General features: G+C 41.9%; 1 protein-coding gene across 5 annotated transcripts in view; it reads left to right on the plus strand.

Annotated features, from left to right (window-relative positions):
• The window catches only part of LOC122720346 (frizzled-2), a 128575-nt gene that overhangs the window by 62953 nt on the left and 49824 nt on the right, over positions 1-15798 (plus strand). The window contains exons 1-2 of one of the 5 annotated variants that reach the window (XM_043946982.1): positions 14004-14217; positions 15335-15614. The exons of 2 other annotated variants lie outside the window; for them this stretch is intronic. The gene's annotated coding sequence lies outside the window, so the exon portion shown is untranslated. Of the gene's footprint in view, positions 1-14003; positions 14218-15334; positions 15615-15798 lie in introns of those variants that run through there. 2 more of the 5 variants (XM_043946983.1, XM_043946981.1) reach the window with 2 other exon arrangements.

Consider the following 15798-nt stretch of genomic DNA (forward strand, 5'->3'; position numbering starts at 1 on the left):
CTCTCTCTCGCCCTCTTCGTCTCTCTCTCGCCCTCTTCGTCTCTCTCTCGCCCTCTTCGTCTCTCTCTCGCTCTCGCTCTCGCTCGTCCTGCTCCTCTCCTCTCCTCTCCTCTCCTCTCCTCTTTGTTGCTCGTCGCATCGCGTGGACTGCGTGGATAACGAGGGAATCGAAACGCGGATCAACAGGCTCGATTTCGCTCGCGTAACACGCGCGTATCTAATTGGAGGACGGTTTACACGGAAATTCTCGTGATCGAGGCCGGAGCCAATAAATAACGGGGCAGAGCGCGTTTCACGGGTGCGAGAACAGGAGTCGGACACGCGATGGAAATCAAGGAGGAGCCGGGTAACCCGAGGACGATCCTCCTCGCTTCTTTGGAATGCGTCTCTCTTCGGTATTCATATATGTGAGAGCGGAGAATTACGAGTAGTCTTTTTCTATATGTATTCTCATTATAGCATATGTGTTGAAGGAGCATAAGAAAATGATATCTTTATATGCGTTTCTTTTATCGTATCGGTTTAATTAAGAAACATCTAAGTGATGATTATATATTTGGATACATGTTACGGATTATTGGTATTTTTTGTAAGTTAAAATTTATACTTCTTGTACAATGGACTTGATATAAAAGAAAATCATAATTCAGCTCTCTCTCACTCTCTCTTCAAGGTTCTATTCTCGAACGGAAAATAATTATTTCGAATTCTCCACAGGATCACCACGCGCCATTCCGCGGTAGTCGCTATCTCACTAATCTCGATCCACGTAAATCATCGACACCGCGTTTCGAGCCGATTCCATCTTCGTTTCTCCTCCACCGGTTCCATGTAAATCATACGAAACGTAGCCGCTCATTATATACCCAGGTACAACTACGTACATTATCACGACCAGCACTTTCTCCTCTCTGCTCCCTCTTATCTTTATTTATCTCGCCTCTCTGACTCACGACCGCGTGTGTACACATTTCTGTATCTGTAAATAAGCGTCTCGTGGAACATTGCATGCCAGCTGAATTTCTGACCACGACACGATTTCTTTTCTGAATTTCGTTGTATACGATATAACTATGGACTGGAAGGGAGCTACTCGTGTTAAAAATTCCTCGGTTAAAAATATCACGCGAGTTGAGAAGAAAAAGAAAATATATATATATATATTCTCGATCATGAAAGAGGAATCACGCTCAGCTCGTTGTTGCATCCTCGTTCCGGATTCCTCCTCCGTGAGGGTGAATATCCATTGGCTACGAAACGTACTACACCTACGCGACAATGATCGTTTTCTCGCAGAAGAACGAGGACGGAGCGCCTCCCCTTCCCCCTGATCCGCTTCGAGGAACGAAGCGCCAAGGCAAATCGGCTTGTAACTTATAATTCCTAACGGCTCGCGAGGAACGACCAGATGCGTTTCGCTCGATAACCGCCTCGCTGCCTATTCCCAGGGACCATCCTACGGATAGTCTCGTAGGAGCTTGGGTTGGAGAGTAGATGGTTCGAGCCGATAAGGTTCCAATGGTGTTTGGTTGTACGTGGTGTGGATTTTTATACGGTTTTGCGTTAATCGATGTAATATTGTGCGATTCGTTTCAACGGGCCGAGTCGGGAGCTGATAACGAATGCTTGCGATTGCGTACAGTTTGTCGCTAAAGTGTTATCTTACGGGGAGAGACTCGTATATGAAAACTCTTTTTTTGAGCAATTTAAATAGTAAGAATGAGTTATTCGTGGAGAATTTTTTTTATATTTTGAACGTAATTTCGTACGAGGAGAACACTTTAAAAATTCTTCGATTATTAAAAAGAAATTGCTAAGTTGTATTAAAATTTCATTAAAAAGGATTATTATTGTTATAAAGTTAGGTAAACGATAGATTCAAGGTTTTAGGAATAAAATTATTCCTCGTTGATGTAATTGTGAAGAGTATAGAAAAGGAAAGCAAGTTTCGAATAATAATTCATTTCTTTTTTAGTTCAATATAAATTTCTTCTTCGTTATAATTTGTCAGGCAACTGATGATAAATCTCTACAACTTGTATATGCATAAATCTTGTTCAAATTACTCAAATGCATAACTTTATATAATTTAAAATAACATATTAATATAAACCTATTAATTATTTATTTGATTTAAAATATATTTTCAAGTTTTCTATACTTGTTCCCATTAGTCAAATCGATTTAGATTCGAATTGCTCAAATTTGAGAAACAAACATTTTATTAATATAAATCTATTATTATCAGTTATCTGGGACGAAAAATATTTTATTTATACAAACCTCTTACATATTTATCTCACTTGATGTATCCTTTCAAGTTTCAACGAAACCCATGTTTTCTCAAATATATATATATTTTTCCTTTGACCTAAAATAACCTATCGTTAATTAACTTTCTAATCTTTACGCCCAATCAAATATTTTATACGCGAAACTTTTATATCTTTATACTTTTATTACATTCATAATCATCATAATTAATTATTAGTTAATATTCATGCATAACCACTGCTCAACCACTCTCATTAACATTGTTTTATATATATATATATATATATATATATATATATATATACATTCTACGCGAACGTGACTTACAAGTGATATAAATTCAAGTATCTTGACTCGAACGCTAAACGAAATATTTTATTTATTAGCTCGACTCATTGGACAGGCTATAATTTTGACTCATACGATTACATATTCTTTCTTTCACACTTATCCCTCGCTTTACGTTTTATTTATATTTCCTTGCACTAGCTCTCTCTCAGGACTAAATACATACGATATTAACCGTTAGACTTACGCATTTTTTATTTCACGCCCATTCACTTTTCTCAGACCCAGAGCCACGATAATACCAGCTACCATATATATATATATATATATATCCTCGCTCGTATATTTCCATCGATAATCTAAGGAACGCCAATCTACCAAATTACACGTCACATGTAACGCCTAGGAAGAACGCAAGTACGATGGAACAACCGTTCCACCGTTCGCGGGCAGAGAGCAGCGATGAATTATCTTAATCCCCCGATACGTGTTGGTTGTAAATGAAATCGGGATATCTATTATCCCAGGGACAATCCTGCACCGGAGGACCCGGTCGGCTAGATACGATTCTCGATAACCGAGTCGCCGTCCATTTCGTTCCAGGGAACTCGAGCGAATGTAAATTAGAAAGCTGAGCCGTTGCGAGCTTTCCGTTTATCCCCATCATCGATGATAAACTGGAATCGAAAGGGGAAAAAAAAGAAAAAGGAAAAAAGAGAAATTAAAAAAGGGATCGAAGGTCGAGGAATGGAAAGTAGACCCCCCATCGAAACGGATGATATCTTACTAGGTTAGAAGCGTCGTCTCTATCGCTGATACGTGATACGCGAGGGCATCGCCGCGTTTCTCTTGCGTGTATATATGTATACACGCGTCGATATATCGCGTGAAAGACGGGGGAGCGTGGTGGCCGGTCCACGAAGAGATCTGACACGTCGGTAAATTTCCCGGTGATCACCGGCCGCGACTTTACGGCAAACGAAACAGGCCCCCGTGTCCCCCGTTGCACCGTAATATTCTGTCGAATTTACGGGGGGAAGTGCGTTACGACTTTATTATGGACGTGGGTCTCCCTTGGTAACCACCTTTATTTTTTTCTGCCCCCCTCCCACTCTCCCTAATCGTTGTTGCCGCGAGGTGTCTTTGTAAATTCCTGATTTTTATCAGGAGAAGCTGCCAAGAAGCTGCTTACCGATTACCGGGAGGAGGAGGGGGGGAGGGGGGGAATTTGTGGTAGGTGGAAATGGGAGGGAGATGAGAGTGGGCGGATGAGAGTTTGGGGGTTGGAAGAGAAAGAGGCGTACGTTTTAAGTTATTGGTGGTAAATGTCGTTTTTTAAATAATGGTTATTTAGTTTCGTTTATTGAATGGTTGTTTGGGACACCATGGGACGTTGATGTTATTCGTATCGAAATATATGCGTGATACATAGTTCTGAGAGGATGTTTTTTTTTTTTTCGTTTTAAATTTTATTTACTTTTCGGCGATAGGAATTTTTCGTTTCGTTCTTCGATTATTCAAAGACTTCTTCGATAACGACGAGGAGAAATAAGATCAGTTCGAATCAGAGAAAACTTTTACGAAGGGTTAGGTTTGTGAGATCTGTTACTTAGGAAGATTATGATTATTGAAAAGCGTATCTATATTTTAATTTTAAATATTTTTTTAAAATTAGGAGGGAAAATAAATGATTTGTGTCGTCGAAGGAACTGTGTCTATATCGGTATCTATATTATCGATTTTTACAAATAATGAAGAAATGTCAATTATCGTGTCGCTCTTTCTATATTGGCTATGAGTCACAGAGGTGTTCATAACCTTCCATTGTTAATTCCATGATAATTCAGTAAATATACGCCTCTAGTGGATAATCCCATTATACCTACTTATTCTAAGAGGGGAAATATCGATTGTGTTAAGCCAATATTCTCGTGACTCATTCGGAATTCTTGCAAATATCATCCTATTCAATCCACCGTGTCCACCAATCATAATCATTTCAACAATAAATAATTTTAAAAAATTGTTCCATTGTTCCAATTGTTCCAAAAATTGTTGGAGATTTATTTAATGAATTACATTCTCGTGTAATTCTTTTTTCTAATATTAATTACAACATTTTTATTATTATTACGTTAATATTTATTTAATATTTGGCATCTAAGATCGAATCGAATTTCCAAAATTCATATGGTAAAAAAAGGAATATGCAAAAAAAGGTGAGCAGAAATATTGCAGTACTCGTTTGTTTTTCGTGCAACTGGTTGCAGTAACTAATATCTCGAGAGAACTCGTTTATTGGCACGATGGTAGGAAACAACACTTTCAGCATCTAACAAACGATCCTCGATAAGGATCGTTATTAGCAACGATACAATTGCCATTTGGCTCGGTATCGATCGTAAAAATTCGTTGGACAGAATTTTACAAGCAGCCACATTTTATCCGGTATACTGCTTCCCAGTTGCGTTTACGGTTCCCATTCTCTGTTACACAAAATAACACGTTTCGTGAAAACACTGTGGCCCATTTGACACGATCTCTACTTTATTCGTATGCGAGTAAACTCCATCGTGAATATTTCGCAATTTTGGGATGTCAGTCGAATCCATGATGATGGTGATCATTTTTAATTCGTCTGTTGCCACTACGTTTAGCGGACTTGGTATTTATTCTAATTTACGTAGCTATGAAATATCTGTCGTGAAATTTCATCCTTTTATGAGAAAGAAAAATATATAATAAAGAGCCATTTATAAAACGAACACATACAGTTTGTTGAGATTTCAAATTAGGTATGCAATTGGATATTTTCAAAAATATTGTTACAAGATTTGTGAATGAAAATTTCTTATTCGATTCTTTAAAATTCTAAAATTCTTCTTTTATTAAAATTAAACAATAAGTCTTTAAAACTAAAAATAAAGATGTTGAAGAGGAGACTTATAAAATCGATATTTATAATTTTTTTCTCCATTAAAGAGAATATACGTATAGTCGCTTTAAATAAATAAAAAATTCTTCGTTTGTCGCAACTCTAAATAAAAAAAACCTTCTTCGGTTATCCGATATAATTCTGTAAAAAACTTGTTCACAAAATTTCCTAACCATTTCCACCCACTCTATTTATCCATTGAAAATAATTCCAAATGGAATTAAAAAAATAAGGCATTCACTAAACTGGTGTAAACGATTTCGAAGGTGAAACTCGAGCGTTTTCATTCCTACTGGTGGCGAAAAATCTGAGGAGAAAAGGAGGAATTAAATTGGCTCTCGACCAAACGAGTGACGGGTGGTCGCTCGATCATCTTCTTTGCATAAAAATGGCCACGAATTAATGCTCTTTTCATACTGTAACTTTCGCTCACCGGTTGAATAGCATTGAGCGACAGCTCGGTTCCACGGGACTGACAGGACTGAGAGGGTAGTCGTGGGTTGTGCGCCACGGATTCGAATAATTTCACCCGACATTTGTACCGTGCTCACGTCCACGCGTTCAAGTCTCCGAATACAAAATTTTCGTGGTCGGGTCGGGCGAGGGTCGCCATCGTCGACCACAATGATTCGATTTGCGTCCATCGTTTGGCGACCGAACGAATCGCAAAGTGGACAGGAGGTGTCCGTTTCGCGCGCGTAACGCTCGCACGTTCGAACACGAGACGGATGCACGTCCCACGATGCGGCTCGTTAAGAGGACACGAGAGGAGAACACGCGTGGGGATAGAGGGGGGCAGAATTATCGAAGTCCAGAGGAAATCTGACTCCCTGTAGGCGGGTTTGCGGTGCTAAGACGTCGCCTACCTGTGGCCTGTGGCATTTATTAAATCTCATTCTGGCATCTTCTCCCTTTCCTACGTCTCGGGTTACCCCCTCGGCATGTATCCAAGCTGCGACCTTTCCCAGAGGGAGGGGAACGGATCCTACTACGTCGGAGGATCTACTACTACGTTCGATCTCGTTGTGCCTTTTGTCGCGCGATTTTCTCTCGTCCCTTTCGATTTCAATTTCTGCGATTTATTCTTTTCCTTTTTCTTTTCCACCCTCGCGTATCAGGATAGAAAGATTTCCAACCACCTGCTTCGACTTCGATTCGACTGGATATTTCGATTAAAGGAACAGAGATTCATCCTGTGGAAATCGGCGCAGGAGGGAGGAATGTTCTTTCTTCGAAGCGAGAGGCGGAGATAGGGGAGGGGAGTTTATTAAGTTCCCCGTGAAAAGTTCCCCCATCCGTGCTAGTGAAAGGGGATTCGTGGGAGAGCAATATCTGGTATATAATTCGCCGCCATAATTTCGTGCCAGCTCGGGGAATTGTATAATCCGGTAAATAAAAGCGAACAGACGGTTCCTTCATCCGATGATAGGAAGGAAGGAGAGAGAAAAATTCGTCTGGAGAAGAGGGGGCCACGCATGTTCCCGATAGATAGTCCATCTCGAGCGAGTGACGATTTATTTTCATAATTTATTCCACGCCCGTGTAGCTGTCAATGGGGCGACGAGCGGACAGATCTCGCCGGATAAAACTGCGGCCGTGCCCACGTTTCGACGGTGGAAACGGAGTCGGGCCCGGATCCTCGTCCATCATCCGCGTATATACGAGAGGGTGCGGTGCGTGCCAGGAGGTCGCCTATAGTTGTTTGCAAACTTCTGCGAAATGGTGCTGGTCGCGTACATTCGCCTCGTGTGGCGAACAATAGGGAGGAAGCACCGTCTCGAGCCGGGCCAGAAGAAAGAAACAAGTATTTCGAGTGAAATACGCGCGTAACTGCGCCTTTTTTTCGTGGGGAGAAATGGCGTCCAGAAACTGGTTGGCCGGTTGAAACGGAACCCCGCAGCGTCGCTCTATCGGTCATTTAAGCCTGTCTCTCTTTTTCCACCATTCGCACGGTCCCGTTTCTCGTAAGAAGAAGAAACTCTCACCTCCTGGTGGAAGGCAAGAGGAGATGACTCGGCGCGAACCACTCGCGCCGGGGCGATCCTCCTTCTCCTCCTCCTCTGCGCGTTTCGAAACCAAGTGGCCCGTAACTTACAGTTGTCGAGCTGTATCTGAAGAATTCTTGTCACCGGTATTATAACAACGGGGTCGGTTCTCGTTCTTCGAAGGATTGCTTTTTCCTTCTTCTTCTTCTTCTTCCACGTGTGTGTGACTCGCTGCACCGGTACACGCAGAGAGAAAGAGAGAGAGAGAGAGAGAGAAACGCTTTCGTAACGCGGGTATCGCCAACCATAAGCAGATAACGAACGACGCCCCGGCTCGAGCGTTAAACCGTTACAATGGAAAGCTTAAAAACAGAGACGCGCACACACTCTCCCACGGAGGAGAAAGGTGGCTGAGGGGAAGAGGGAGCGCGGATGGAAAAAGAGGGGGGAAAAACAGAGAGTGTGCCCCGGTGTGTATACACCTGGATCGCGTTCCTCGTTGCACCGATATGGTCGCGTTATCTGTCTGTACCCGACCACCCGGCCGCGTCGCCGGTCAGCGCACCACACACGTCACACCACACGCGTACACAAGCAACTGGTGCGAGTACGTGCCTATACCGTGAAAGATAGGACGCAGGAAGTCGTAATCTCATCGGTGGAGTGGCTTAGACGTGATCTTTCTCGGATGTGACGCGGTTGCACGTCGTCTCGATTACTCGCTCGTTAGCCCGGAACGAAGGATCCATCATTCGCACGGCGGAACAATAAGAAGAGGATGTTGATAAACGCGTGAGAGAATTAATTAATTAAGAATAATTAATTGTCGGAAATAAAGGATCATCCTCGAATCCTCGAAGGATCTTCAATTTTGAAGAGGATCCTTCTTCCTCCCTCCCTTCTTTCTCTCTCAGTTTTTGAAGAGGAGAAACGAAGGAATAATAATTCGCGGCGATCGATCCGCGAGCTGCGAGTCCGTAAGCTAATTTCACGTCGAATAAAAGCGTCTAATGCCGGCCGAGGGAAAATCCGTTTAGCCTGGGCCTAGGCTTCTCAAGATAAATTGGTTTCGGGGGATTTCTAAAGCGGCTCCTACGGCGCAGGAAGTTGGAGGGTGCAGAAGCGAGAGGATCCTTTGTGACTTGGGAGGTATCCACTCCCCGGAGAATCCTACCGGTGACGACGAGGACGCCTGGACGCCGTGAATGTCAACCGTGACCCAACAATGAGGTCTACACTTGGGGGTTTAACTGTATAGGGGAAGAGAGAGAGAGAGAGAGAGGGGAGTCTCAACTTCTCTCTATGGCAGACAAAAACCTGTATTTCCGACCTGATGTCGCGTACGGTGCCGTTTCTGAAGACTTCATCCCGATAGACCTCGGTCTGTCACGCGTTGAAAAACACGGGAAAACAGAGTTTCCTTCCCCTCACGGTCAGGTGGTTGCTGTATTTGGTAGCGCCAGTGCAGGATACTGTTTGACGAGGCTTTATTTAGAGTGGTAGATAGGGAAACTTGAATTTATATATGGGAATTAGAAGTGATCGTAAAAAGAGGCTAGTGTTGTAAAAATTCCTTGATCTTCTTCGTTTTAGATTGCGAAGCTCAGCAGAAAATAGGCACATACATCCTATGGGAATTTGTTCACGTACTGCTAAACGTGTAGCCGTTCAAATTCCTCTAAATTTAGGAAAATGTAATATTGAACCTTTTCATTTCATTTTCTCACTCGATATTTCGTCAAAAAGTGTTCAAAGACTTCATATTTTCCCGCTCTCTTCTTCAAGCAGGATGGAACTTCTGTTGGTAATGAAGAGATCTGCTCTCAACGAGTCCTTGTTCGCGAAGACTTCAGAAGACAGAAGTCTTCCGCGGGAAAAAAGTTACGAATCTTTCTTATCCTTTTGATCAAGTCGTATTTTCACGATCGCTGTTAGTAGTAAAATTCAAGTAACGCACATTGTGAGATACACAAATAATGACGTTTGAACGATCCTCCGACTGGAACTTCTTTGTCTCTCCCTCTCCTTCCGTGAGATCGCGAAAACCGTTCATTTGCGTAAGTTCTTGGGTTTCTGTCGGCGATGAGAGGAGGTATCGGTGGTGAAGGCGTTATTATGGAAACTTTCGCTTTGACGCTCACCCTCGGTCCGGTTTCTCCCCGGGTTTCGACGACGAGGACGAAAGAATGAAATTGAATCCTGAGGAGCGCGTCCACAATAAAAACTCGCCGAGGAAAATCCGCCGTAGACGTCGATCGCCGAAATCGATAGATAGGGCGAGATCAGAAGAGGAAAGGAAGAAGGAGGAGGAGGGGAATAATAATAATAATAATAAGAAAAAGAAAAAAAAAAAAAGAAAGAAAAAGGAGTTTAACGAAAACTTTTTCCTACGCCCGTCTCTCGCGGTCTCTCTTCATTTTCTTCCCCCCGAGTTGCTGCGCTCTTTTTCTCTCTTAAATTATTCGTCGCGCGGAAAGTAAGGGTTTTCTGCGGCAGACCGCGGTCCATTCGAGCGGTGGAAAAAAACGCTTTTTAGCGGAGGTCGGCAAGTCTATTCGTGCCAGTGACTCTTAAAATTTAAGTTCGACGGCGAATTCTAGAGCCAGGGGGTATTGTTGCAGCCGGAACAATTCTTCGTTCCTCCACCGTCAGACTTTCAACGTCGACGTTGGAAAAACTTGGAGCCCATTGTCCGAGGGAATCTTTCCCGCGTCGGTTCGTTAATTAATATCCTTCTTTCTTCGATAAATCGTATCGAGGAATCGGCGCTGATCCTCGAAAAGTCGGCGGGGCCTGATGGATTTAATAAAGAGTGCAGTGAACCGTTACCACTTTTCTTTCTCGCTCCAGAGAAGTCCTTGACAGAGCGAACTATAATCGACACGTCGAGTCGACTTGCACAATTACTTAATATTACAGGCTATGAAAGTATCCGGATAATGTGAGATAGCTCGCCGCGATCCGTGATCGCGATGCGTGAAACAAACGACAATCAACGTTTTTATTACGTGTGAATATAAAGTAGAGCTGTATACGCCGTGGAGGTTTATAGACTATCTCTTATTACTCTCTCTTTCCATTACATACGTTATGCTTACGAGGATATCGAGTCTGATCCTTCTCGGATAAAAAAAAAAAAAAAAGAAAATATGGACATTATACAGATCATTTAACAGACCATGCTGTGCGTCCGGTACTTCGTGAAGGCATATCATAATTGAAAATTGCTTATAAAATTCTTGAACGTTTTAAACGAAATGGTTTGAGAATAAGACGGGGAAAATAAAATGAAACTTTCTATAGATTATTTTTTATAGACGTATAGAAAATAAAACTTTCTAATAATATATATATATAAAATGAAACTTTCTATAAACATAATATATATTTAAAAGAAAGTTACTCGTAAAATGAAATTTATATTTCTGTTATTAACATTTCTCAACATTTTATCACAAATTAAATCCTGTTTTGGAATAGGATAATTTACTTATCCTTAATCAAAATATCATAATTCTATGATACGAAAGGGGAGATATATTTAGATGATAGAATATTTTTCAAATCAAAATATCATAATTCTATGATATGAAAGAGGAGATATATTTAGATGATAGAATATTTTTCAGATTTTTCAAAATCCTGGAATAATACAAGAATTAATCTTAAAATATATAAGCAACATAATGGAGCATAAACAAATATATTTGGCTACGAAAAATTAAAAGATTCCTCTTTTAAAATTTCAACGACTTGCTTATTCAAAAGTATACCCATGCACACGCACACGAAGGAGTGGATAAAACCCAGCAAGACTTTCTTCCCCCATACAAACGCACGATTTCTTAAAACATTCGACGAGCTCCTTAGAACGATTCCTCCAACTCCTCATCTCCACTATTTTGTCGCTCAATCCAGCTGGAAGATCATAATGGACCACCTTGCGCGTACGCGGAATTGCAGTCATCGTCATTGTCGCGCTCCTTACGTTGGGGTGACGCGAGATCATAATCAGAACCAATCCTACGTCGTTCCTATGCACCCGTTGCCTGGCTGCGGGAAGAAAAAAAGCTACCCTTCGCTTTCCCGAGCTATTCCGGGAGCGGTAAGGGAAAGTGTCCGTGGCCTGAGGGCTATGGAGCTGAGGAAGACGCCGAGGACACGTTTACAAGAGGGAACATTTGCCACGAGTCTGTTCCTAAATCGTAAGATTTATAGATGTTAATAAATTGATTTCCAAAAGGTTCCTCTTCACGTTATTGATTATGTTGATTGAAATAAATATTACGAATGAATTGAAATGGAAATCGAAAGAAGAAATTACAAGAATTTGATTTAATTCGAGATAGGGAAATTGATTGATATGTGAAAGGTATGTGAATTTTGTGGAATTGTTTTAGATTTGAAAGATTTGTTTTATTATGACAATTGAAATCAAGTATCATTGATTGTTAAAGACACGTGGGTTTTGATAGATTGACAGATCAGTTATGTTAGAAACAGATGTTGAGATCGTAGGTTGTCAATTATTCAAATGAATCGAGGAGAATGTATTACATCCATTAGATAATAATAAGAAATTACATACAGCAAATTACCTTTGTTAAATATATTGTATTTTAAAGAATCTATTAGAGAATCATCTGCTAAATTGTAATATGATTGATGACAAAAAATTAAAATTCTAAAAAAGAATTAATTTCAATTATGATCTTGATAAAAAATTATGACATTCAAAATTACTTGGAAGAAAATACTTTCTCACTCCTATATTATATTTAGTATATAAAATATATTTAACAATTATCATTTTTACGTATAAAATAATCTTAAATAAAAAAATATACTGAAGAATGAACGCTGCATATGAAACACGCTTTATTTAACTCCGATATTATAATATAGCAATCGGTAAACACGGTATGAACGATAATACATGATAATACGCGATATGAATGATAATAGATAGTAGCGTATATAGCCACCTCGTTCAGGGGTCGCGTTAAAAAACAAGATAGAGGGTGCGCTTTCGTAACGAGGAAGGGCGAATTAGCATTTTATTGGTGTCGCGTCTTGCAATAGCTTTGGGCAGAGAAATAAACGAGGGAGGGACGTTAAACTTCATCGTCCATCGGACACGCCTTGTCGCTGCAGGTGTGCTCCGCTAGGTCGTTATTTATTGCACAAACCCTCGTCGCAGCCTCCTACAACGAGGCTATGTGTTTCGTTATTTATACGTTGGACGCGATGCTCATTTTTGCACTCCACACGGTCCACGCTCACGGAATTTCGTCCCCAACCTCTAAAACGCTACCTTTCGAACTTCGCTTCCTCGACAAAGACTCGAAGGTATCGCGTGTGGACCAGGACGACGTGTCTTACACACCGCGTGAAACCCTAGATGGGAATTGTTCGGCTGCCCCGGCGTGTCCTCTCCAAGAAGTCGAAGCTAGTCGAAGATACTTGATCTTGATAGGAGGTAGGTCTCGAGGAACCGGTCGTGACTGTACCTACACGAGACATCATTAATGCCACCGGGAAACGAGCGGCGAAACGAAAATCGTCGGCCGTTGCCGGGAAGAGGGTGGCTGCCGGGTGCCTTCTCTTCTTGAACCGCGCACGATTTCTCCGTCTGGTGGGCAGCAGGCCGGGAAGGAAGAGAAAAAGGAGCAAACCGGTCGCGGAACGAGGCGAAACCTCTAGGACGATAATTAGCGATCGAGGGTCCCGAGGAAGACTCGGGCCATCTCGTTATCCACGCCACGGCGCCCAGCGTGACGTCATCGCGCGTGTGGAGACTGCCGCGAAGAGGGTATAAGGTACGCGTCGCGTGCACACACGTATGCGTTAAACAGGTGTGCATGTACGAGACTCGCGCCAACAGTGGTAGAGAGGGAATATCTATTGGGAGAAGATGAAAGAGAGAAGAGGAGAAGTGGAAATGAGGTAAAAAAAGAAAGAGAGAAGAACAGAATCCGAATACACATCGGGACTCTTAGCGTATACGTAGAGAACGGGAGAATCCTACGCTTGTGTAAAGTATTCATTGGAAGGAAGAGGGGGAAGACGCGCCGAAGTATTCCGAACTCGACCGAAAGGTTTCCCCCACTCGCGTCAACGATTCAGTCGGAGCTTCGCTTTCGTGTTTCCTCGGTTGCCTTCATGTCAGTACGTTCTCGGCCGATGTTAGGGGTAGTTCGTCTCTCGATACGACGACTCGCACGTGTATCGTTTATGCCGCGTCGTGTATCTTGTCGTGCTTATCGAACGGGAGCGTGCGCACGAAGGAAAATATTTGGAGAAATCGTGTGTCCGGTATCTTTGTGAGTCGTTGACGGGAATGACTTGAACATAAGGAAGACGCGCATTGTGTGATCTGCTACCGTGTGCAAGCTTCGATTGCTCATCGTGACACACGTTGCCGTGCATACGTTTACGGAGCTGATTTGAGTGGCGGGCATCGGGTTGTGTATATGGTGTGTACACAGAACTCCAACGGACCGAGGTTAGTCGTCTGGTGGCGGGCAACTAGGCAGAAAAAAGATATAAAATACACGGAAGAAGCGACGAGGTTTCGTGTAGAGAAGAGTGGTGATTTCTGAACTCCGTAATCGCAGTTATTCCGTCTTCGTTTACCTGATAATGGATTAATTTTCGCCGGGGAATTCACCCCGGCTACAGCCTGGTCTGGAGCAGAACACACAGCACCGCGGCAGCACTCAGCGATAAATCAAGGTGAGATCCGGCTTTGTTTTCGAGAAGGGTGTTCCGATAGCCGGCCTACCATTGACCAGCCTCCTCGGCGAACCGTTTCACGTTCTCCTTTTCTTCCGTTTCACTCTATCCGTAGCCGGTATAGGCACGATTATCTCTGTCCGACCACGGGCACGCTGCAAACGAGCATCCACGAGCATGCAGCATATATTTTGCGGCCTCTCGCTTCCGTCTCTCTCTCTCTCTTACCTTCGATAATTCTTCCTTTTCCTCTATGGTCGACTCGCGTTCTCTGGACTCTTCTTCTCTCCTTGTGCATAGGGACGAACGAGAAACACATGCACGCAAACTGCCGAGCCACCCTACATTCTCCTCTTTCCTCGCTCCTTTTCTGCATTCTGAATACCGAACGACACAGACTTTACTACTTCCAATTCCCCTTCTATTTCACCGATACCTTCCCGAAATTTCTCTTCGATCTTCGTTCTTTTTCGCCAGACGACCATGGTCCTCTTTTCTCGTGTCCCTCCGCGAAATCATTCATGCAAAACGCGATCGATGGTTTTAGTATACACTGGGGAATACGGAGCTCTCGGTAAACGGACCGCACAGTTGGCTTCGTTCGCCTTTTTCGAAACACACAAGTCTGTTGTCGCGACGACGCTAACAAACATGGACGATTCTCGTTTATGTACTATTGTTCCGAATGCAAGTGGAATCGATATAGAGTTCGCTACTTTCGCGGAAACGGTTGGAGTGCATCGATTACTCGAATACAAATCGATTGTACTAGTGAAAATATTTTCATAATTAATTTGTTAGTTAAATTATTATGGCATTAATCATATTGCCAATTTGTTAGACGAATTTGTGTTTTTATTTAGAAAAATATTAATTCGATCAAAAAAATTGTATTATTAAAATACGATAAAATCGATATATGTCGATCTTCGATAGATCTCGAAAAGTATAAAAGAAGCAGGAAACGTAGGAAGGTAATATTGTGAAAGGAAACGATTGTCAGTTTGAAAAGAAGTGAAAGTATTTGATATTTCTGTCGAAGACGAAAGAAAATCTTCGTGGAATGTGTTCGATCTTCGCATTGTATGGTCACGTGATTCTGTGATTTTTGTTTCAGTGAGAAATATCGGAAACATTCTGTCTGTCTATTGTTTCGAACAGTCGATGTTCACTCCGAATCGTTGTTTCTTTACTCCATTCGAAACACTTGGCAATCGCTAATGTATACGTGGAAATTTCCGAAATAGCTATATTTTTTCGATGTATCTTCACATATGGAAGCACGGATATAATGAAAATATATTTGTAGCAATTATGTGTACAATAAGCAAACCGACGATATCAGAATGTCTCTTATCTGGAAGATCTTGGTTTCTAAAATCGGAATTGGATACGTGGTGAGTCATTTTTGAATTAATAGATAAGTGATTGCTTGTGATTTACGACCATTATCTTATTTGGCATGTTTTTGCTCGTGGATAAGATTTTTATGCAGCTGTCTATTTTTTTCAACATAGATAGAGATAAAATCGTAATGTAATATATAAATATAATGATATTAATTTTCTAGAGGACTTTTTC

This window comes from Apis laboriosa, unplaced genomic scaffold, assembly GCF_014066325.1.
Source record: "Apis laboriosa isolate Shangri-la unplaced genomic scaffold, ASM1406632v1 scaffold128_cov155, whole genome shotgun sequence".
Lineage (NCBI taxonomy): Eukaryota > Metazoa > Arthropoda > Insecta > Hymenoptera > Apidae > Apis > Apis laboriosa.